This window comes from Anguilla rostrata, chromosome 1 (genome assembly GCF_018555375.3).
Source record: "Anguilla rostrata isolate EN2019 chromosome 1, ASM1855537v3, whole genome shotgun sequence".
Taxonomy (NCBI): domain Eukaryota; kingdom Metazoa; phylum Chordata; class Actinopteri; order Anguilliformes; family Anguillidae; genus Anguilla; species Anguilla rostrata.
Genome location: NC_057933.1, coordinates 52,594,504 through 52,619,155, shown reverse-complemented (window position 1 = coordinate 52,619,155; position 24,652 = coordinate 52,594,504).

The window sequence follows — 24,652 nt, the reverse complement described above, 5'->3', positions numbered from 1 at the left end:
TTTCATCTATTTTTTTATTACAACATCTGGGCTCCATCAATCCCAAAACCACCCTCCTAGACAATGAACATGAACAATATGACACATTTTCAAGTTGTCATATTTGTGATGAGGCCTTGTGATATTGTGATGCAGAAATATTGAGATTCCTTTTGATAATATGATGTTGTAACAGTGTGGTTTGAGGGATTCAGTGTTTGTTTGGTGTTGGAAGTGGACAAGGTGCTATTTTGACAGAGTGGAGTACTGTATGTGTAGTGCTGGGGGGAGTGGTGTAGTGCAGATGTAATGCTAGTGGAGATTAGTCTGGTGAAGTATGGTGGCTGGTTGAACAGCATCATTTCAGAGAAAAAGCCAGCTGCTAGGGATCTTCTTAGTGCATTCTGCTTTTTATCCCATGTAACAAATATTTACAACTCCATTTCCTCCCTAAGAAACCCTTAGAATTAGAATCAATCCAGAGGATGTCTGTGGTGCAGCAGATCCCTCTTCACATGGAGATCCCCAGTTCTGTGCACGGTGAAAACTACTGCATTGTAAAAATGACTGCATTTAACAAATCACTGCGCTATCCTCTAAAAATCACTGCAGCACCAAAAAACCCCTGTACAGTGAAAGTCACTGCATTGTAAAACCAACTGCAGAGAGAGCATTTCTTAACCAAGGAACTTTTAAGGAACCCTTCATTTTGGAGTACAAGTTGGTTGAAAGATTCTAAGCCCAAAACACACCTTCTGTGTGCATGCATCACAGACATGAAAGCTCTTCCCTGCCATAGAAAGCTTAAGGGGGGTCCAAGTTAGTCTAACATATTTACCACAGGTGAACTTTCTAAAGTGAATGGATTGAGGAAAGGGTACCTCCGGGTACGCCAGTTTCCTCCCACAGTCAAAAGACACGCAGGTGGGCTAATTGGAGGCTCTAAATTGCCCACAGGTATGACTGTGTGAGTGAATGGTGTCCTGCAATAGATTGGCAGCCTGTCCAGGGTGTAATCCTTGCCCAATGCACGCTGGGATAGGCTCCAGCAACCCCCACGACCCTACCTAGGATAAGCGGGTATAGATGATGGATGGATGGATGGATCGAGGATGAAATGCATTAAAAACATTGCACAGCTGTAAATGGAGCAGTGATTCAGCACTGTCTGTGCAGCTGCCCTGATTAAGAAAAATTTTGGGGCGGCTGCAGAGATTCAAAACAACATCTGTGCAGCTGCAGTTATTTGGCCTCATATCTGCGCAGCTGGAAGACCATGATAAGCATATGACACGGTTGCAGATGTCGCTTTAGCAGTCTCCTCTGGCCCATTTACACTGAGCTGTTAGGGTGTGACCCCACTTACCCTCTCTTTCTGTGTATCTTTCTCTCACCCAATTGCTCTTTCTATACTTCTCAATTTCAAATTCAAATATGTTTTATTTGCATGACAATCGTGTATGCATTACTAAACCAGTAAATACACAGATGGTGACACAGACAGTTAGACAAGGAAACCCTCCCATGCACTATGGAGGACACAGATACTTCAAACACATACAAGTAGTAGCAGTTATCCAGCTAAGAATCTATCTATCTATCTATCTATCTATCTATCTATCTATCTATCTATCTATCTATCTATCTATCTATCTATCTATCTATCTATCTATCTATCTATCTATCTATCTATCTATCTATCTATCTATCTATCTATCTACCTACCTACCTACCTATCTATTTTACTGCACAGAAATTTACCCTTACCCTATGACCAGGTTCTGCTCTTTCTTTCACAAATTCTCTCTCTATCTCTTTCTCTCTCTCTCTCTCTCTGTAATGAGAGATAGAATCCTGCACTCCTTGACACAGTACCTCTGCTCTCCTCCCTGGCTAATTTTAGACAAGTCGTGCAGCAGACACCCTTATTATAGTCCCATGTGCCTCCTCACCTGGTGGAGGGAAAGAGAAATGCTCTAAGGACACTTCCTTTGTGTGTATGTGTGTGTGTGTGTGTGTATGCGTGTGTGTGTGTGTGTGTGTGTGTGTGTGTGTGTGTATGCGTGTTTCTCTATGCCTGTCTGTCTGTCTCGGGGGTGGGGCTAGGGGACATGATAGCCTAATTCATTTTTGATCCATCAACAGTCAGGGGTTGAATTGTTAATTGTTCCATGCACTGGTCAGACGTTTGGGGGTGTGTACTGATGGTAAACCCGCCCGGCCCTTCCCCCCGGTTCTACCTCAGCTGTTTAGGTAACAGACACCACCACTCACGGAGACCTAAAGGGGGGTCACTCCAACCCTGATGTCACTTCACCCGCCCCTCAGCTAAATCCTCCTGACTCAACACACTGACTCAATATCTAAAAACTGACATGTTGAGACACACTATAACCCCACGACCACCACACCAGGACACTGAAACGCATTGAGCCACCCTGAGACATAATGAGATGCACGGGAAGTCAGTGAAATACGGTGTCGCGATTTTTTCAAAGCCTAAGAAGTCAGAATAGAAGTCAGAATATTCCTGTCACTGGCCAAGAACCTTCTGTACTACACAGTCACACACACTCTGAGGTCATTACTCCAATGACAGCCCTGCCCCTTTCACCCATATCCTCATAAAACCAGGAAATTCATGTTTGACCCCTGTAGGAGATGTAAGTCTCCGGTCTTAAGTCTATGCTGAAATCTACACTACAAGGGATATTCAATAAAAACAAAGTAAATATTTTCAATGCAATATGTTTTTGACAGGCGTGCATTATGTCATAATTAAAATACAATGATTTTTCTGCTGTGTCTCAGGAAGATGTAGAGGGTAATTAAACAGGAGGGCTCTTTAAGGTGAAGAGACTAGGCAGGCATATGTGTGCCTGTTGGGAGGAATGCAATCTAATGACTTATAATAACATTGATTCTTACCATGATGCAATCATCAGAGAAGTTAGGATTCATTTTCTGATGCACTTCCAAGCTTTCCGACTGTGGGATTAGGATGCATTCACTTGATGACGAACACAGAAACAGTGCTGCTCTGTCATTGTCTGGAAGACGGACGGTGATGTAAGTATTGTTTGAACTGTGCAGCGGTACAACAGACACGCTTCTCTCAACATCCACCTTGACGTTCTATGGAGTCAACATGTGATTAATAATCCCTGGACACAGTAATTTTTATGACACACATATGTTTGTGAACATATTTCATAGTGTGCAGTGTGTGCCAGCATGCGTGTGTGTGTGCGTGTGTCTGTGTGTGTGTGTGCCTGTGTGTGTGTGAGAGAGAGAGAAAATGAGAAAGAATGAGAGAGAGCATGAATGGAAGTGTTTCTATCGTGTTTTAAGATGGTGATTTAATGAAAATCAATCATTACATTACATTACATTACATTCATTTGGCAGACGCTTTTATCCAAAGCGACGTACAAGAAGTGCATTTTCATGATCGTAGACAACTGCTGAACACGGGTTATTTTTCACAATCAAAGTGTCTTTATGTTTGTTATAATTTGCATGAGTGTGTATCTGTATGAGTGTGAACACTCATGATTCTGTTACTCTGTCTGTTTTGTGGGAGTGTGTGTTTGCATGTATGTTGTAACTTTCAGGGTTTGTGCATTTTTTCACGTGTGAGCTTGGACTTGTGTCTACGCAGGGTGCTCTGCAGGGAATAAGCAGTCAGGAGGTTCTCGCTGGTGTGGTCCAACCCTTGGATGACCTCCAGGAGATGTTTATGAAGTGTGAGGTCACCTTCTACGCACAACGTTGGACTCACACGCCCCATGAGGTCTCTGATCAGCTGACCAGCGAAGTCTCTGACGTCCATAAATCAGGACGTGTTCCTCTCCGCCTGTCACAGGCTGGCCAGGGGAAGGTCGCTCATATGATGCAGAGCTGAAATGGGACTTTTTCCCAAAAAGACATGGACAAGGAGCACTCGGGAGAGAGCCTTTATGGGAAGACTGAGCAATAAAGCAACACACAGGAAAAAACAAGGGAGAAATGCAGGGATGTTTTTGCATTAAGGCTGCTGGGTCAGGTGCTTCGACCTCTATGTTTTGGAGGTGATCGACGTGCTTGCCCGCGACTTGACCACGCCGGGGTTCCATTTATAGCAAGTGCCATGCCGGTGAGCAGGGGGATCCATGTGGTGGGGAATTTAATATGGAAGTGATATTTTTCACTTGGCACAGAGACAGAGATAGGAGTCAGAGTCAGGGCCAGGAAACCCCATCCGACCACACTCTCCCTTCTTCTCTTTGTGTGAGGTCACATCACTCTCTCTCTCTCTCTCTCTCTCTCTCTCTATATATATATATATATATATATATATATACTGTATATCACTTACTATCCCTCTCTATCTCTCTCACACACTCTCTCACTTTTTCACTCTCTGTCTCTCTATTTGTCATTCCTTCTCTCTCTTTATTTGTCTCTCAATATTGCTTCAATTTCACTATACTGGCATTAGAACAATGCATTCATATTTCCAATGCATATACATATTTCAGAAAATCACAATACAACACCACACAAGAAAAGAAATGATCTCCCTTTAAAAGAGCACCCCCACTCCCAGGTTCTCTCTTTCAGCTAATTCCGTTCCAGACTCTATTAGCTTTATTGCCATGACAAGCAAGTACACATTTGCTTTGCTAAAGCATGTACTCTTCAAACAAAAGAAGCAATAACAGTAATTCCTCCCCCTCTCTCCTCCACCCTCAGTGCTTTCCTGCACATTTGACACTGTGACCTAGCTTTAACAATGCTGATGCAATTTTAAATGCTCTTTAAATTATGAAGTGGCACGGCTCTGCCACAAGCACACAGAGCAGGAAACAGAAACCACGCCCTCGCCAGTAAATCTCCAATCAGCACTGAGGTGTGGATGGAGTCACTACAGTGACATGAGGCCACACCCCCCAATATCACATCCCCAGGCAACTTCTGCCTCTACAAAGAAAATCCTTATCAGAAACAAAAAGACAACTTTCAGTGACGTGTGATGTATTATATATTTGTAAATGAGAAATTGTATATATATTCTGCAGATATATATATATATATATATATATATATATATATATATATACACACACACACACACCACACACACACACCGTGAGTGTTCTGTGATACCAAATATGCAGGGGGGAACATTGATACCATATCTCAGGGGTGGGGAGTGGAAATGTCACCTCTTGCCAAGTTGCAGTAGTTTTCCAGTCCTAGGTATTGCCAAAATGAGTGTAATTCATCCACCCCTCCCTCGTCTTCTCTTCTCTGAAATGTCCCAGGCCGTAACCCCTGTTCCTGGTCTCACAGAAGACTCACCCACATCTTGGAGTGGATGTGAGCTGGGCCTTATTGCTCCATGTAGGCCGTACACCTGGATGACATAGAACAGAGCTGGAATTCAGGCTTAATATTTGCTCTTAACCATTAGCATTTAATGTTCAGTTTTAAATGCAAGATAACACACTATAATACAGATGTTACATTTGTGATACATTTTAAATAGAATTTTTGTAAATAAAAAGAAAATAAATAAAGGGTCATTTAATAAATTCCATAAATAATTTTGGAAAGTATTTTGATATTGACCATAATGACAAAGGGCTTTTAGGGTAATACATATATTAACATCTGATCACTAATGGCCACATTTATTTATTAATTTCACAATGTAAAAATCATCCGTGAACTCATAAAATTCTGTTCAGCGTCATCTTTAAAAGGGAGGCAAATCATCTCACACCAGATAGTGAAACAACAGCCATATAAATCTTTAGCATTAACATGTTTCAACACCAAAAATTAATGGAGTGGAATTACAGCAGCCAGCCAAGCGAGGCAAAGCAGAACATGGAGTATTGCTGCTCTGGAGATCAAAATATAGCTCACAGCTGGAAGACTTATATATATGGATACATTAACCGAGACCAGAAATAAGACACGCTTCCATTACATGCACGGCCTGTGTCCAGCTGGAGGGGGAATCAGCCACGCCTCATTTCTCCCACCAGTTACAGCACTTTGCTGTCCGGTGTCCAGGGAGAGGGATGCGTTGCCGGGGACGACCTGAGTGAGATGGCAAGTCTGCTGGGGAATCAAGATGATAAATTCTGTCCATTACGGGTGGCGCGTTTATTATTTAAGTCAACACTGCTGACTAAGAGCGCAAGACATGGCAACCGTTACCAGGGGGTGTATGGTGTACGGAACAGGTTCAGCATATTGAATTAATAGAGAGGTAAGAGGAGCAAGGGATGGGAGCAGAGGAGGGAGAGAAATAGAGTGTAAGATAGAGAGAGAGTGAGAACACACCATGCATGCATGTATGCAGGTGTACAAAATTAAATGTACATGCAAATATTCCTCCTCAATGTCATGTAGATGTGATAGATTTCCACCAACAGGAATCACGAATATTACGTACCAACGAATTCATAAAAACCAAATAGCCAAGTAGTTCCTCTGTCCCACACTACAACAATCCTTCATCCACCACCAGCATAGGGCAATTCTAGACTTCAGCACCAACAGAGACCAACTACTCATTACCACAGGAAAAACTGTTCAGCCAACGGGAGTTTATTAAAATGAAAAGTAAAATGAAGGAAATATGCTTTTATATATTATCTTATAAACCATCTTAGAGGTGCACTGAACAACCTACTAACAATTCACAGCTGTTGCCATGGAAATGCATGGCAGGGTACCGGATGCAGAATTGCTTTCTCTTTTCCCCGTTTTTGCCCTCAGAAAGAGGCCTGTGGTGTTGGTGTGTCGCATGTCACTTCAGCCCATCGTAGTTGGAAATAAAATACCTGCTAAATATACAGACATGTAATTAAATCTATATTTGTGAATGTCTATTTGTGTGGGCGTATCATTATGGACAGAGAAGACACGAAGTTGAGTCAGCTCGATGTTTTAAAACAGGACATAATGACAGGCTGATTGTGAGGAGGAAGGGAGCTCCTGTCTCTTGTCTACTCTTATGCAGCTGAATATTCTCAGAAGTTACTTCAGGGGACATTACAATGCTTTTTAAATTTATTATTTTTTTAATTAAAAAAAAAGACTGCTATCACATAAATGACATGGTTCATCATCTGCCTGTGTACCCCACTTACATTTTGAAAGCAGAGACGCCTAAAGGAGAAACCTCCTCTGTGACACAGGAGAAGGAAGGGAGTTTATTGCTCATATTAAAGTACCGTGTCACTCTTAAATACAATGCTTTTAGAGAAGCACTGATAAATACAGTATATTAGCCCATACAGATTTATAAATTAAGACAGATTATAAATTATGTGGCTATACGGAATGGTGTCACACGACACACGTTACATTGAATCATATTGCATTACAAGACGTGACATTGCATTAATTCAGCAGATGATCTTCTCCAGAATCACTCATGATGTAGGGCAACGTAAGTTCATCCACCTGATTTATATAAGCAATAGTACCAGGCCTGTCTTATGATGTTCCAAGAATAGCAGGTACACAAACACACACACACACACACACACACATGGTATGAATGGTTGTCGTTGTATTGGCATGAAGGCATCAGGTTGCCCAATGTTGGTGCAGAGATATAGAATTGACCTAAGGTGTTAAGTTGGAACAGATGTATAGAGTTGTCCAGAGCTCACACTGATATGTAGAGTTGCCCCATGCTGGTGAAAAGCTGAGCGATACTGAGTTACTATGAGTTAGATCTAAGACGTAGAGTCCCTCTATGAGGGCAAGAAGAGCAAAGTTGCTTTGTTTGTGGTGGGGCGTACAGTTACCCAGTGCTAGCATAGAGGTGTAGAGTTTCCTGCTGCTGGTTCATATGCACACTGTTACCCTGTACTGGTGGAATTTGCACAGGGTATAATTGTCATAACTATAGACAGAAGCTGAACTCAGTCGCTGCATGGTCTGTCCAGTCACTCATAGCAGTCTCCTGAGGAACCTGAGGTGAAATGTTACTGGTGCCCCAGCTTTTGTTGACGCCACAGTGACCCCTAGTGGATATGTTTCTTAAAGGTCAGTGCTTTAACCCCCTCCTCAACTTATCATGGACATTTGTACCAATGGAAAAATAATGACGTTGCAATATACTTGCTGTTAAAAATTGAAATTCAGTTCTCATCCATACACAATTGTGTACATGCCCCAATAAAGAAAAAACATTCCGACTTATATCTTCTATTCTATCACTGGCTCCCGTTTTTATACTGCTCCAATGTGTCAAATCAGCAAATAGCAGTCAAACAAACAAACTGTACCGTGCAAACATGCAAATAACATCATAAAAAAGCTGGTAGTCCTCCACATCACAGGCAAGGTCAGGGTTTCAAGCTACATCAAGATATGGGTCGAGACCAAAAACAAAAATATTTATCATCCACTGCAGAACCAACATGGAGAAACATCAGAACCCCTGTTGTGCTTCCACAGAATTTATCATGGGACTAGACAGAAAAGAAATCCATTTATGAGAAACTATTAACGTGTAACCAGCTTTGTAATTATATCTGTGATTAAAGGTCCATCCCCACAGGATGTCTAGAGTTGTTTATAATGGGAGAGAAATGTCATGAGGGCATAGGGCCCGTGGAATTAGTCTTGACAAAGGTAAATGTGTCAGAAGGTTATTCTGCAGAAGCTCGAGCCAGCAGATTCAGGGATGAGGAATGGAGTCATTGATGAAGACCAGATTCAGAGATTCCACAATGAACAGCAGATGAGTGAACATCAGAGGGGGGGTTTCACGGACACAGATTAAGTTTAGTCCCGGACTAAACTGAGCTTTATATGGAGAATCTCCATTCAAAACTGGATTTAGTCTCGGATGAGGCTCAATCTGGGTCTCAGAAACTGGCCCCAAATTCAGCAATACAGATCAGATTAAGTTAGGAACTGTAGATTCAGGAATAGATATTACAATCATTCATGAGTAACCCATTGAAAGAATGACAGCACAGGAACTAGACTCAGATGATCTGTACAAAATAACACTGAACTAAAAAAAACATGGAAGCAAGTAGCAAGCAGGTCAGCAGGTATGAAGACCATCCAATCAGATTATCCTTCTTCCTTCACACTGAATGGCAGAGCGAGAGCACCAGAAGAAGCAGTGCCGTGACACAGTGCTATCAAACACACAGGTTCTTCCTCATAAATGTCCACAATTAGATTAGTAGGCCAGCTCCATTTGTTTGATTTGCTGACATTTGTCTGGAGAGGGGGAAAATCCTGAGTGAAAAATTAGTAGATTAGGAAATTCAGACAAACTTTTTCCAGCTAGGAATTCACGCCTGGCTGCCAACCATCATCATGGGGAGGTGTGAGGCCTGGACCCCATCCAGGGGTATTCTGACTGCAGCTCATTCCTGTGGAAGGAGAGCAGATGACAAAACGGTACGTTCTGGCTCTGGCAGGACTCGCTCACAGGCCTGAAGGTCAGCTGGCTCTCAATGGGGTTATTTTTAATGGTGTTTATCAAGGCCGTCTATTCCTGATTCCGTTTTAGAAGAGCTCCTTTGTATTTGTCCATGCCGCAAACACGTATGCCACAGTGTCTAAACGGGGGCAGGCAGCTGTGACAACCGACTCGATCACGGGGCATGCCTGTTCACCATGTTCCACTCAATGTCCTCTCTCAGAGTTTGCTTAATTTCATTAACAGCCTATTAAAGGTCATCAGGCCTTGATGCATGAAAGGTGCTCACCACTTCATGTGCACTGGACACCAGTAAACCAGTGGTTCCCAACTCTTCCTGGAGATCTACTGTCCTGTAGGTTTTCATTTCAACCCCAATTTGGCATATCCAAGTCTACTAATTAGGAGCTAGATGAGATTTCTAGCTGTTGAATGAGGTTTGCTTTGTTAGGGTTGGAATGAAAACCCATGGGTCGGTACATCTGCAGAAACAGGGTTGGGAAGTACTGAAAATGGTCACTTCGCATGACTGTTCAGGTCTCCACGTGCCACTACAAGCAATGGGAGGGAAGAATGGAGATTAGAGAGCTGTCGACTTCAGAGGTCAAAGGTCACCAAGGTCACTTCAAGGTTTTTTGTTGTTGTTGTTGAATAACAGCATTTGGCAAAAGGCCAACCAGCTCTCCAGATTTGGTGTTTGATGACAAGTTCACCGGACGTTAGTTACAGACATTACTCAGCACTGGAGGCCTAGGTGATGCATGCCAGATGGAGAGAAAGAATACTGAGCCTATAAACAGAGGAGGAAACCTGGCCTGAAAAAAAGCAGTGTTCCTTTGAAATCTGAATCAAGCACCACCATCGTGCAAGCTGTCTCACGAGCCTCAAAGTTTGACAGACGAGACAAAACAGGCAGGAAACTTACACAAGAGTGGTTTTATGCATTTCTGAAAGACTGAAAAATCATTTATTTGTCGTGATCTAACTGAGCCAGCCAGAAGTTAATGTTTAGTCAAATAAAATGTGAAGCATTACTGCTATGACCAAACGGCACTGAATGTGACTGTTTGATTTTTCCAGCAAACATAACAGGGGGCTTAACCAGATGCACTCAGCCTACAGAGTCAATGGACTTATATAATGAAAAGCTGACGCATTTACTTTGTCTTAAATAGGCCATTCAGAGATGACTCACTTTCTGAGACACATGAGATGAAGTGTAGCAGACCTTTAAGAAGGGGCACAGTGATCAGATGAAGAGAGCATGGTTGTGCGCCAAAGGTCATTGCTAACTACATACAGCTATTTACAATATGTATGTATTGGGAACAACCCATAGGGGGTGCTGTCCTAGAGTATGGAGTGATCTAAGGGAGTCAGCCCGGTGTATAAGATAAATCGCTTAACTACAGGGAGTTAACTGAAGGGCAACTGAATGCCAGGAACTTTCCACACCATAATAGGCCTTACAAGCAGTGTTGGTGTCAGCACTGCAATAACTGTTATCACTGCTGGCCCAATGACATTTCATAATTAGTGCAATAATGCTATAAATACAAAAATGCATAGGGTAATAAATACTTTACCCAAAAAACAAACACAACCCATTTCAAATGGCACTCACACATGCTGGCACAAGAGGACAGGGTGCACACACACACACACACACACACAAGCACACACACCATGCAAACACATACAATCACTCTCTCACGTGCAGGCTGTAAAGTGAGGCTGCTTTTTGCTTTTTATAGGTTCACAGGCAGGTGCTGTTTAGTCATTCTTGATCAATAAACACACACATACTCGCACTCTATCTGTGTTTGTGCACGTACTGTATGCATCAAATGCATACATTAAAATGAGGGCTTCTGCTTTTTCTGGGCAGTTTACAGTGGTGTGGACTACCATACTCTCTCCAGATTGTTCCCTACAGGCGATCAATACTTTCACCCTGCGATAATGCTGCACAAATGCTTGCTGGCCTCTTTTCTGGGCCGCTCATTGCACCGAAAGGTCCCCCCTCCACGTGATGCTGTGTTCCTGAGAGCAGGAGTGATGGGAAGTGTTGATGCGATGTTAACTCTGCACGGGGACAATGCCTGGTCTCTGACTCCTGCACTATTCAACACTGGAGGGCCTCCAGAGAGCCGGCTTCGCCGTGCCCGGGCTACAGTTACAGCCGACAGCATTCTCTGTGGGTCACACGGCGCAATTCTCCACCAATCTTGGAGGTTCCCCTCTGTCCCCTAGGGCTATCGACCAATCGGAGGTAAGCATTTAATAAACCGATAACCTTTTGGTGGCCTGGCTGGAATCTACCATTCGTCAGCTGGTCTTTCCAAATAAAACATTTAATCAGGGCAACAGAAGAGGGTAGATGCTGAATTTGATTGACGCCTGTCTAGGATTGAGATCTGGTGTTGGTGGATGGCATGTACATTGCTGCATTCTGGGAAACATACTGCATGTGCATTCACAGAGACACAATGAGTGTCACATGTTTGCACAAAAATACATAGAAAGTGAGTGTGCGCGCATGTATTTGTGTGTGTGCATGTGTATGTGTGTGTGTGTGTGTGTGTGTGACATCAATTTTAAATCAAGTGTCTCCTGAATGATACGCACACATTTTATGAGACCTTGCCTCAGAGAGTTTCATACTGTGCCAAGTACCTGAGACCTGAGTACCTGTGTCCATGACAACGAGTATTTAAGGTGTGCACCAACCTAAAGACGTGGGCCAATGAATTGCCAGGACGAACTAGGGGTAAAGAGTAAGAGAAACCACAGTAACCTTTGAAGGCTATTTGAGGAAATGGGTTTAACAGGTTTCAATGTATGGTGTTATTCCTCAGAGATTTCAAACATGTTCTAGCCACAAGCTTGTTTTGTATCCAAAAATGGGCATATATTCAACGGATATACTTTTTCAATTTAAAGAAGGATGTTGGATCAAAACTCACAATAAGAACTGCTGTCCTCATCTTTACTGTTATTTTATTTGATGGTATTGTTGTGTAAGGATATCATTATCTCTGTGGTGGTATTTTTACTTATGATACTTATTCTTGATTATGCAGCTAACTTTACAGTTTTTGATTATAAATAGGCTGTCTGTGCGTTTTGGCGATATTGCACTTTTGTATTCCTGAGAGTAACACTGATGTTCTCTTCTATTTTAAGTTGCTCTTGGTCAGAGAATCTGCTAAGTAAATGTAATGTGCTTATTGATACACAGTAAAATGTCCAGTGTTAATTCAACTCTAACGGAGTACATATGGGCCCACTCTGGAGCAGAGCTGGACCATGTGTACTCTGTAAGAGTTGATTAAACACTGGACATTGTACTGTTTATAAGGACATTTTGTTCATTTCCATCTATGCTCCCTTGTTCAACAAGCACAAACCAACCTGAAAAATCTATTCTCCCATTTTGTATTGGCAGATTTAAAATTAGTAAAATTTGCTACTGATACAGATGCAGATGATAGACTGAGTCTGTGATTGCTCAGTTCTATGCTGACAATGGTTTGACCAGCAGGTTTGCAGTTGGAGGGTTCCATGCAGACAGTTATCTGAGTAGCAGTTTTGTGACTGGATGACTCTGTTGACAATGATCTGAGTAGCAGGTTTGTGATTGGATGACTCTGTGGACAGTGATCTGAGCAACAGGTTTGTGATTGGATGACTCTGTGTGGACAGTGATCTGAGCAACAGGTTTTGATTGGATGATTCTGTGGGCAGTGATCTGAGCAACAGGTTTGTGAATGAATGACTGTGAGTGGACAGTGATCTGGGCAGCAGGTTTGTGATTGTATGACTCTGCGTGGACAGTGATCTGAGCAACTTGTTTTGATTGGATGACTCTGTGCAGATAGTGATCTGAGTGACAGGTTTGTGATTGGATGACCATTTGTGGACAGTGATTTGAGCCATGCTGTTGGGTGGCTTCTACCAGGCGCCTCATGTTCATGGGCACAGGCCAAACATCAAAGAGGCACCATGCAGTGAGTGCATGCTGGAATAATCCATGCTCTGCAGGACGTGTAAAATAACAGGGTTTTTTTAAATAACAGTGCTTAACTGCAGATAACCTCAGATGGCCTAGTCCTGTAGGATTGGTATTATTTTACACAACATCCGGAGAATCCGCCCCTTTCTCACCACCTACTCTACCCAGCTCCTGGTCCAAGCAATGGTACTATCCCGCCTGGACTACTGCAACTCTCTTCTGGCTGGACTACCGGCATCTGCCATCAGACCCCTGCAACTCATTCAGAATGCTGCAGCTCGTCTGGTCTTCAACCTCCCCAGACACTCCCACGTCACTCCCCTGCTCACTACCCTCCACTGGCTGCCTGTTATGGCTTGCATCAAATTTAAAACATTGGTCCTAGCATACCAGGCAGTCAAGGGATCAGCCCAGGCATACCTCCACAAGATCTTCAAACCCTACATGCCAGCCAGACCCCTCCGTTCTGCTACCTCAGGACGCCTGGCACCTCCCCCTCTTCGCACCTGCGCTTCCCGAACACGTCTCCTGTCTGTCCTGGCCCCACGATGGTGGAATGACCTCCCCGTGGAGGTCAGAACAGCTGAGACACTGACCCACTTCAAGCGACAACTGAAGACTCACCTCTTCAGGCTGCACCTCTCCCCATCCCTCCCTACTTCCCTGTAATCTCTAAATTAACTGTAAGCTTAGGGTTGTAACTAGGTAGCTGTTTCGTTGGTGACTTAGTTCATGCACTCATCTTATCTACTGCTTGTATTTTTGCGTAGACTGCGTTGTTACTGTTCTCGTTTGTGTTAGTATTAACCAGTTTATCCTTCAGGGTCCAAGTTGAACTATGCGGTTGTACCCTGCACTTGGAACGGTACTTCTCTCTAGGGTTTTCGACACACTTGTTCCTGGTTATGGTTATACACTTTGTTATATGTCGCTCTGGATAAGAGCGTCTGCCAAATGGCTGTAATGTAATATAATGTAATGAGTATACTGTAATACCGCGCAACCCATTTATCACTTTCTCCAAGCTGAGCAACATTAGCATTCACTGTACAGATGAGTGTACAGCATACCCTATGTAGGAAAGGAGGATGAAAGTGGAAAAAGATTTTTGGTGTACACATGGTGGCAGACATATTGTAATAATTAAATATATTGTAATTTATTTAACATTAAATTTGATTTTTATCATTGATTTTTAAAAATTCATTCTACCCAATACCTTTAGGCTTTTGATAGATTCCATTAAGATTGATGTGCTTTTGGGACTGGAAGACCAGGCACTTGGAGACCCAATATTCCCACCATGGAGGAGAATTCAGATTTGAGACACAGATATATTGGCTTCTATACTTCTTGCATTATGAAATGAAACACAATGTAATGAAACACATTATTTATATATATCGTAACATGCCTGTTGTCATTGTATTTGCATCATTTTTGTGGTACAAAGTTGTTTTGTAACCGAAATATTTAACGTTTGAGATTTTGAATCAAAAAGTGTGTGTCTATGGAGGAGGGTCTGTGAATCTGAGAGGGGTAAATGCTCTAAGATCTTTCCAGGACGTAAGTTAGGAGAGGATGCTCAGCCATTGGCTTCCATGAAATGAGAACCTCAATGCAGCTGTTTTTCTAACGGCTCGGTGCACTTTACAGTACTGAATGGGAAGCTTTTAATCTTATCAGCCAGGGAGGTGAAGAAAGGGCGTTAAGTGGTGCTGAGTCGGACGGGCCTTTAGGAGTGGACAGGGTTGATTGGCCTGGTTTCTGTGCTTGGCTATGAGCTACCCGCCAGCTGTAAGCACACAGAACAACAGAAGCACTGGTTCCCCCTTTCATTTTGGCCCTTATTGTCTCCAGTGAACGTTATTGCGTGGTTGATTGCTGTGAAAGTCTCTGTGTCATTATACAATCATGGGAACATTTAAAGTGACAGTAAGCAGGCTGTTTAGTAGAGCCCCGGCAGTTATTTCACTCCATGTATAACAATAATGTTGAACTTGCCTTACATGGCACTTCTAATACATTACAAAGATTAAGATGTGACATTTCTCATGTTTCCCACATTTTACTTCTGTGAGTTACTATATAATCAGCCATTTATAGAAATGAGGAAGATCCTAGTCAGGAGGGACACAGCTACCCAGTACTTTGTACTCAGTACTTTAAATCTACCTCAAAATAGTGAACGCTTTCTGTACGTGGAAGAGTTGTTCATTTGTTGCTTTGTCAATCGTCTTTTGAAAGCCAAAAATGTAATTTCATATGTCTGAAATGAGTCAAAACATCAATAAAATTCTCAGAAAACATATTAATCATGATACATTTTCCCCCTGTGGCTGAGTCTAATGCACGTAGTGCACATTATCCTACAGGTCTATAGTTTCATGGATCAATGCAATCTGCTTTATACATTTGATCTGTAATGCCTTATCCTTTAAATGTTGTCTGTGTTTTTAACAAGACAAATAATGACAGCAGCCAAAGAAATGTGGCCTTCAAATAGTAAGACAGCTTACTCAGCAAACAACTGTATTTGGCTGATTTAGAAATATCCAGGTTTCAAAACTGGAAAGGAAGGATTGTTAGATTTTCAAAGATGATATGAACTGGAAACCAGCTTAATGGTCAACAACTGCAAATGTCTTTGTGGCTGACAATCTTAGATGTGCAACGGCTCTAACCAAGATAATGTTTATGTTAAGGTTGTGTATTTATTTATTTATTTTTTCTCAAAATACATTCTGAAGTGAAGCCATTCTTTAATACTACACAAAGATCATGAACTTCTTCAGAGTTATAGAAAAGCCATTCACTCCTGGGAAAAACCATCTTCAAAAACACCTCACAAACCATCTTGGAGCTATTCTCATGTCTTTCCATCAGTTTCGTATCAGCAGATGTTAAAATCAGAGTTAAACTGACCTGCACAAGTGCAAAACTTTGGGTATGATCTGAAAACAGTAATTGGATCTTCTGTACAGAACACAGTAATTATGATCTGAACTCAGTAATTGGATCTTCTGTACAAGACTGAAATGCTTTTTTACTAATTATGATGAATCAGTCACAGCTAAATTATGATCAATGGTCACAAGCTAAATTATGATCAGTGGGCATAAATATAGCACTGAATTTACCAGCCTGCCTGCATTGTCTGCAGGAATAATGGAACAATGGAATAATGGAGTGACATCACAATGCACCCTGACTCAATAAAATTCAGTAAAATCCTATTTTATTTGTATTGCACCTTTTTTTTTTTTACAAAGGCACTGTCACATGCTGTTCTGAAAAACAGGAAATAGGAAAAATTGCATCGTCCTGTCATGTCACTCCCAGTCATGGTTGGCTAATGACGTGGCCAAGGCTAGACAGGGCCCCACCTGTGCTCATGGTGAGTGCCTTAACAGATGTAGAAATTCAGAGAAACAATTAAAGGGTAATTGTTTTGTACACCTACTCTTTCTCAGGAAGAGAAGAATACAAATGGGTCTACAGTTCTCTGAGTCATTTGGAGTTGGATTGGGCTTTTTGAACAGGAATATTATTACAGCGATTTTGAAAGAGTCATGAGAACCAGAGGCATTGCAATATTCTAAATGTTTTGGGAGTGGGCAGGAAGCCGTTGTGTTACAAGCTTCGTGGGAATAGGATTCAACAAACATAAAAAGGATTTAGAAGTCATAATTATTTTGGTTAGTTCAGACTTGCCCTTCAGGTAGAAAAAAATCTAAAAGATTTTCTGTCCTGGTAAAGCATGCACTGTTGTTGTCAGGTATACAGTATATGATGTCTGCGTTGTCTTGATTTTTTTTCTAATAGCATACATTTACCATTTTCTTTTGCCAATTTGCTTGTTAAAAATCATTTGGCCACCTCCATTTCTTTGGCTTGGTGCATTTAAAGTGCCAGAATTACTTTCTTTGTCATTTATCTTGTAAAGTTCCAATTTCCTTTTAGAATGTTTTCATATTTATATACCATGCTGACCCTCGGATTTATCAACTTATCTTTGATCATTTATGGGATGTGTTTGGTCAAAAATAATAATATCAAATTTGTAGTACTTCTTATTTATACTTCAGTTATTTAAAATCTGCTATATCTATATATAATTATATCTTGCAATAATTTAATCTTTTGATTTTAAAAAATATTCTTTGTAAAAACAGGATTAAGAAACATGGGACTGTGAGAAAAAGCCATTTTAATCGGCCTTCGCAGAGATATTGAAAATGCTTCAATTTTGTCACATTGACCAATTTAGATTGTCTGATTCAGATTACTGCCCGCTGGTAAAGTCCTTGGTGTGACAGTCATACAGATAGTGTCAAAATGGAGAGAATTGCCTAGAAGTCACATTGTGCTGTCTGGGATGAATGCACCTCCTGGCACTCTCTCTGATTGAACATCCGGGGTTTCTCCAACATCCCCCAGCTACCCAGTCTCTATGCACAGGCTTCCTGTGTGTGTGTGTGTGTGTGTGTGTGTGCGTGTGCGTGCTGTGTTTGTGTGTGTGTATGTGTTTGTGTGTGTGCGTGTGTGTGTGTGTGTGTGTGTGCATGTGTGTCTGCGTTTCTGTGTGTGTGTGTGTGTGTGTGTGTGTTTGTATGTGCTAGAGTGTGTGTATGGGGCGGGGAGGGGGGCAAATGGCACAAGGACGTGCTTCGCTGCAGTTTCGAATGTTCTGCCACGGTCTCCCCTGGACCCAGTCCAGACCCTCCATCAGACCACAGGGTCCTCCCTTACCCTGCACCCTCCCTGCCCCTTTCCCAAAGCTCCCATCCTCCCTTACCCTGCACCCTCCCTGCCCCTTTCCCAAAGCTCCCATCCTCCCTTACCCTGCACCCTCCCTGCCCCTTTCCCAAAGCTCCCATCCTCCCTTACCCTGCACCCTCCCTGCCCCTTTCCCAAAGCTCCCATCCTCCCTTACCCTGCACCCTCCCTGCCCCTTTCCCAAAGCTCCCATCCTCCCTTACCCTGCACCCCCCTGCCCCTTTCCCAAAGCTCCCATCCTCCCTTACCCTGCACCCTCCCTGCCCCTTTCCCAAAGCTCCCATCCTCCTTACCCTGCACCCTCCCTGCCCCTTTCCCAAAGCTCCCATCCTCCCTTACCCTGCACCCTCCCTGCCCCTTTCCCAATGCTCCCATCCTCCCTTACCCTGCACCTCCTGCCCCTTTCCCAAAGCTCCCATCCTCCCTTACCATGCACCCTCCCTGCCCCTTTCCCAAAGCTCCCATCCTCCCTTACCCTGCACCCTCCCTGCCCCTTTCCCAAAGCTCCCATCCTCCCTTACCCTGCACCCTCCCTGCCCCTTTCCCATTGCTCCCATCCTCCCTAAACCACTCTTTCCCATGCCTCTACCTCTCTCTCCCTTTTTCCGATTGCCCCCTCCCTGCTCTGACTTCCACATCCTTCTGTCTATCATTCCTGACTCTGTACGGCTTTTACCTCATCGTTTCACCCACAGCTCTCTACCCCTTTCTGCTCATATCCTTTTATGCCTCATCACCCCATCACACCACCTCATATCCTCCTCCACACATACCAGAGTAAATGTTCAGTGTTAAATCAACTCGTAAAGAGTTGTTAGAGCTGACCCTGAACATTTTAATGTGCAGATTCCCCATCCCTCTGCTCCTGGGATTATGGATTATTCAGCTCTTTCCCAGTTACAGGAGACCTTTGCATTAGTGAAAAACTAATTTGATTGCCCTGCTACAGTGCTCACCTTACAATCGTCCAACAGGACTGTAAAATGAGCACTGTAGGGCGGCAGTGTAGTACAATGGGTAAGGAACTGGGTAAAGGAGTTGGTCTTGTAACTTAAAGGTCACAGGTTTGATTCCCAGGTAGGACACTGCCATTGTACCCTTGAGCAGGGTATGTAACCTGCATTGCTTCAGTATATATCCTGTGTAAATGGATGCAATGTAAATGTTCTGTAAAAAGTTGTGTAAGTCACTCTGGATAAGAGCATCTGCTAAATGCCTGTAATGTAACGCAATGACTCACTTTACAGACAGCATACACTACTCACCTTACAAATCTCAAACAGCACTCACTTTACAGACAGCATGCATTACTCACCTTACAAACCTCAAACAGCACTCACGTTACAGACAGCATGCATTACTCACCGTACAAAACTCAAACAGCATCAGGGTCATGGATGCAACAGCAAACACAGGTTTTAGCCGGGTTTGGCGTGAAAGGAGTATTAAATACCTCACAGACTGCTCACCTCATCATACTGTGCTCACCTTGACTGAGCAGCAATTGTTAGTGACCTAAAACATTGTTATTCAAATGCAGTTTTAAGCCTGAGAGAGGCTAGACTCAACAGGCCTCTCCCTGTTCCGTAGACCTCACGGTCGACTTCTCCCTTCACACCATTTCCTGTACAAGGTTTTCTGAGTACTTTCACCTGCTGTCACCTCATTGAACTGATAGCATTGAGTATGTGTGGTTGTGTGTCTGTGTGTGTGTGTGTGTGTGTGTGTGTGTGAGAGAGAGAGAGAGAGAGAGAGAGAGAGAGTCATAACTCAGTGACTCAGAGACTCAGAGACTGTGTAGTCTATGTGTAACAGAATACATTTAACAGGAACTGTGTACTCTCTGTGTAACAGTGTAAATATGGCAGGGACAGGTGGTCTATGTGTAACAATGTAAATATGACAGAGACAGGTAGTCCACGCAGTAACTGTGCAGATCTGACAGGGACAGGTAGTCTATGCAGTAACTGTGTGAATATGACAGGGGCAGGTTGTCTCGGTGTAACACTGTGAATTTAACAGGGACAGGTAGTCTCTGTGTAACACTATACATTTTACAGGGACAGGTTGTTTCTGTGTAACATTCTAAATTTGACAGAGACAGGTTGTTTCTGTGTAACACTGTAAATTTAACAGGGACAGGTAGCCTCTGTGTAACACTATAAATTTGACAGGGGCAGGCTGTCTCTGTGTAACACTATACATTTGACAGGGACAGATTGTCTCTGTGTAACACTGTAAATTTGACAGGGACAGGTAGTCTACACAGTAACTGTGTAAGCTATGTGTCATTGGGGGCAGTACAGAAGCTCTGGCTGTGACCTGCTCCCTCCGGGCTCCAGGCAGCTGACGCTTTGGACCCAGGCCACGTAGCGACTTAATGTGCTGCAAACGTGCCACTTGTCATGTAGGCAGCTCCCACAGAGCCAGGAAACACAGTGTGGCAGCCTGAGCCAATAGCAGCCACTGCTGGCCAACCCAGAAACTCATTCATAAAAAGGAGTGTGTGTACACAAAATGTGTGTGTGTGCATGTGTGCAGGCATGTGCTTGTCTGCATGCATATTTGTGCGTATGAATGTCTGTAGATCACAATGTATGTTTTCCGAAAATCATGATTACGAAACTAATTACAAATGATTAAAAACTCCATGGGTGGTTGTAGATAATTAATAGATAAAAGTGCAGCATAGAAAGAAAAAAAAAGGACCACAAGCATTGAGGCAATGGTTTATACTCAAGCCTTATTGAAGAATAAGTTTAGATGTGAACAAAGACATTGATCATGCATTCTGTGGCCTTCAGCTTGGCCACATAAATCTGAGGAACTGGGTAACTTTGTACAACGCTTTAGGGTTCAATGTATCTGCATTCTTTGGTATTCTGCGGCATGGCTCAGTGATGCCCCCCAAATAGCTCAAGGGTCTCTCCTTGAACTCACGTGTCTTTCAGAATTAATGGAATGGAATTATGTGTTTGCGTGTTTCGAGTGAATGGTTGTTTGTACCCACCCAGCATGAAACCATTGTATGACATAATTCATTATATAAGACTGCAGTTGACCAGGTTCATTGGTTCCACTGTATGTTGTATTAGTCCAGACCAGAGAATGGATGTGTGGATTTGCATCAGCAGTTATGTCAGGGGGACTTAAGTGCCAAAATGATCATCCTGTTGGATCCAATCCGGGGCAGAGCCTAGAGCTGCCTACCTCCCTAGTCATGGCCTTACTTTATGGAGCACACTTTCGGCTCATGTCCACTAATTTAGAGCATTACGCCCTAAAGTCTCTATTCTGTTCACTGAGATAGCCCCTTCCCTCTTCAGTTGGATGTCTCATACATACCTCAGTGTGATGCCCCCTTCCCTCCTCAGTGAAATGTACCCTACACACTTCAGGAACAGGAACATGTCCTCCACTTGCATCAATCTGTCAAGACTGGGGCTCTCTGCCAATGAATACTATTAATTTAATCTTCTAAACAACTTTTCATAAAGAATAATCAGTAGTCATATGTAAGAATACGTTGGCTGCATCTGGCTTTTCATCTCGTAAGCTTGAGGATTCTGCAGGTAAGAATGACCCTGTGGAGACAGAGGCGTTATGTTGGGGATGGTTGGATGTATTCAGATAATAGCTATGAAAAAAGCAGTTCAATGCAATGATGATGCAGATTACTGCTTGATTCTATTGTGACAGCTCACATTGCCAGTGTCTCCTCTTCGTCACACAACCAACAAACAGCCTTTATTTTAACAGGTTGATAGCATTCACACATGATGGTGCCAGTTACTGCTGTCTGAACATGCGGTTGTCAAATGCTCCAAAAGGGCTAAAATGGAATGGAAGTAGCTCAAGACCATAACCAAGATGCATACAGTCCTTACAAGGTACGAATTTGTATGACGTGGTTGTGCTTTTGACCCACTTCCATTCCATCATGAAGCCAATCTCAGGTTCAAGGTTCATCGTTATGAATCATTTTAATGTACACTCACCTCTGGAAAAGCATGTACTTTGTAGCTAGTTAGCTAGTAAGATATCGTTCATTTGGTGTAACCTGTGTGCTCCATTTGCTTTCTTAATTTTTGAGTTGTGAGAAACAATGAAGCTGGAAGGATGCCTTAGTGAAACAAGCTGAAGTGTGTATGCTTGATTTGTTAATCCTATGGTTTAGTTCTCAGTAACACTGAAACTGAACATTTCCATTAATGTTACTAGGTCTTGAGGTGGTAAACTGTGAGAGCACCTTTTTCAGAATGCCAGTCTCATTCACACATGACCCCTTAGCTGTAAAGTTCCATAATATTTCGGGATATGCTTGCATGTGTTGTGAAACAGTTCATGTCAAGTTCATATAAATGTTTTAAGTCCCAAGTGACATCACCAGCAGCTCAGAAAGAAGAGATGTCCATTATGATGGATGTTATTTAGAAGATTGTATACAGTTGTATGTAGTGTGTACAGTTGTGTAAACATCTCTCAGTGTTTGTGTCTGTAAACACATTGTCTAAGGCTGGATCAACACATGTCCTTAAACTGCTCTTTAATCCAACACACACATACACACATGCACACACAAACAAATAAACATTCATGCAGTTTATCTCAGCAGATGACATCACTCTCAAAACGAGTTCTCGTTTTTCCTGTGGTGCAGCTGTATCAACTCGCTAAAGAAACAGCTGTTCCAGCCGGAATTCAGCCGGATTGCACCTTTAAACCTCCTCAGAAAAGGTGACCTATTTTCCACCTGCTTCTCACTGGAGTAAAAAAAAACAAAAATCAGCGAATGAGAGCAGAGAAAATGAATCATTCCTCTACTGACAGCCCAACAGCGTTGAGTCAGTGAGAGGAGGGGACAGACAGAGGTAAAGAGATGGAAAAAGACAGAGGGAGGGCTACGTGAGAACAGTCAGAGACACACTGCTCCGTACTAGCCCATTTTTGCTACGTCACTCCTCTTTCCCAAAGCAGTCTGTGTGAGAGGTGCAGAATACCTGAAGCAGGATCAAAGTCTGCTTTCCTGTGGCTTCCCAAAAGGCCGTTCACAGCTCTCAAACAGCCCAAACCTTTGGGCCAGTGCAGTATTGGGTATATGTTTATTAAATAAGCCTCATTACACATAACTCAGTATGCATTTAATAGCATTTTCTTACTTTTATCTTGTTCCAATTCTGTGTCTTCTCTTTCTGAAATTTTGTTTGTTAGAATTTTTCTATTTGTACACAATCGCTGTTTAGATTATATGCTTTGACACTGAAGCTCAACTAAAATTAAAGCACATGATTATACTCATAAATTATGCTCAAGATGTCCTGAATGTGATTATGTCACATTGTAAATGTTCCTTTCAAACCGGGAGGTTTCCGTACTCAGTCTTCAAGAGTAAAATGAAAAGGCAAGCCCAGCTTTTTTCTGAAGATAATAGACTGTAACATAATCCTCTTCCTGCAGTGTTCAGATTATTCAGATTGATAATGGCTGAAATAACCCAATAATATTTATTAAAATAATTATAATAGGGCTTCTAATTTGTCTCTATCACATGACCTGCAGGGATTTAAGCTTTCCTTTCAATTGTTATCCTCCATGGGTTGCTGTAGGCACTCAAAAGGCATCGTCAAATGAGTGGCAAACAGTAACATAATATATACAGTATACACACACACACACATATTTGTGTGTGTGTGTGTGGGCATGTATTACTATCTTTGTGAGAACCAAATGTCCCCACAAGTATAGAAAGATGAGGAAAATTATGCAAGGTGGGGACCTTTTGCTGGTCCCCACAAGTTCAAAAGGCTGTTTTAGAGTTAGGACTTAGGGTTAGGGTTAGGGTTAAGGTTAGGATTACAATTAGGTTAACGTTCGGGTTAAGGTTAGGCATGTAGTGGCTGGGGTTAGAGTTAGGGTTAGGGTTAGAGGTTATGTTATGACTGTAAGTCAATGGGAAGTCCTCACAAGTATAGCAATACAAACATATGTGTGTGTGTTGTGTGTGTGTGTGAATATAAACAATTAGTTGACCTAATAAGGGGAGACTTAAAAGGAAGGAAAGTGAACATGGATAGAAGATAAAATAGACACTTCACAAAAAACATTATGTATGCAAGAGCGCGACAGTATCGATTGGTACACTACATTCAGATGGATTTAATTTATTACACACAGCTCGCAGTTTCACAATAAATCCTCCAAAGAACATAACAATAGATCAACAACAAAAAAACAGATAAACATCAATTAAGCGTGAGATCAACACGGCGTGGGGAATCATCTGTCGGCACGGGAACAGAGCCTTGAGCAGCAGCTGGATGTCATTCGGGATTTAACAGATGTGTTTTTATTTAACGAAAAAGAACCATTTTAAACAAGCTTGCGATAAACAGCGAAACAATTCCATCTGCTAGACAGCCTCAGCA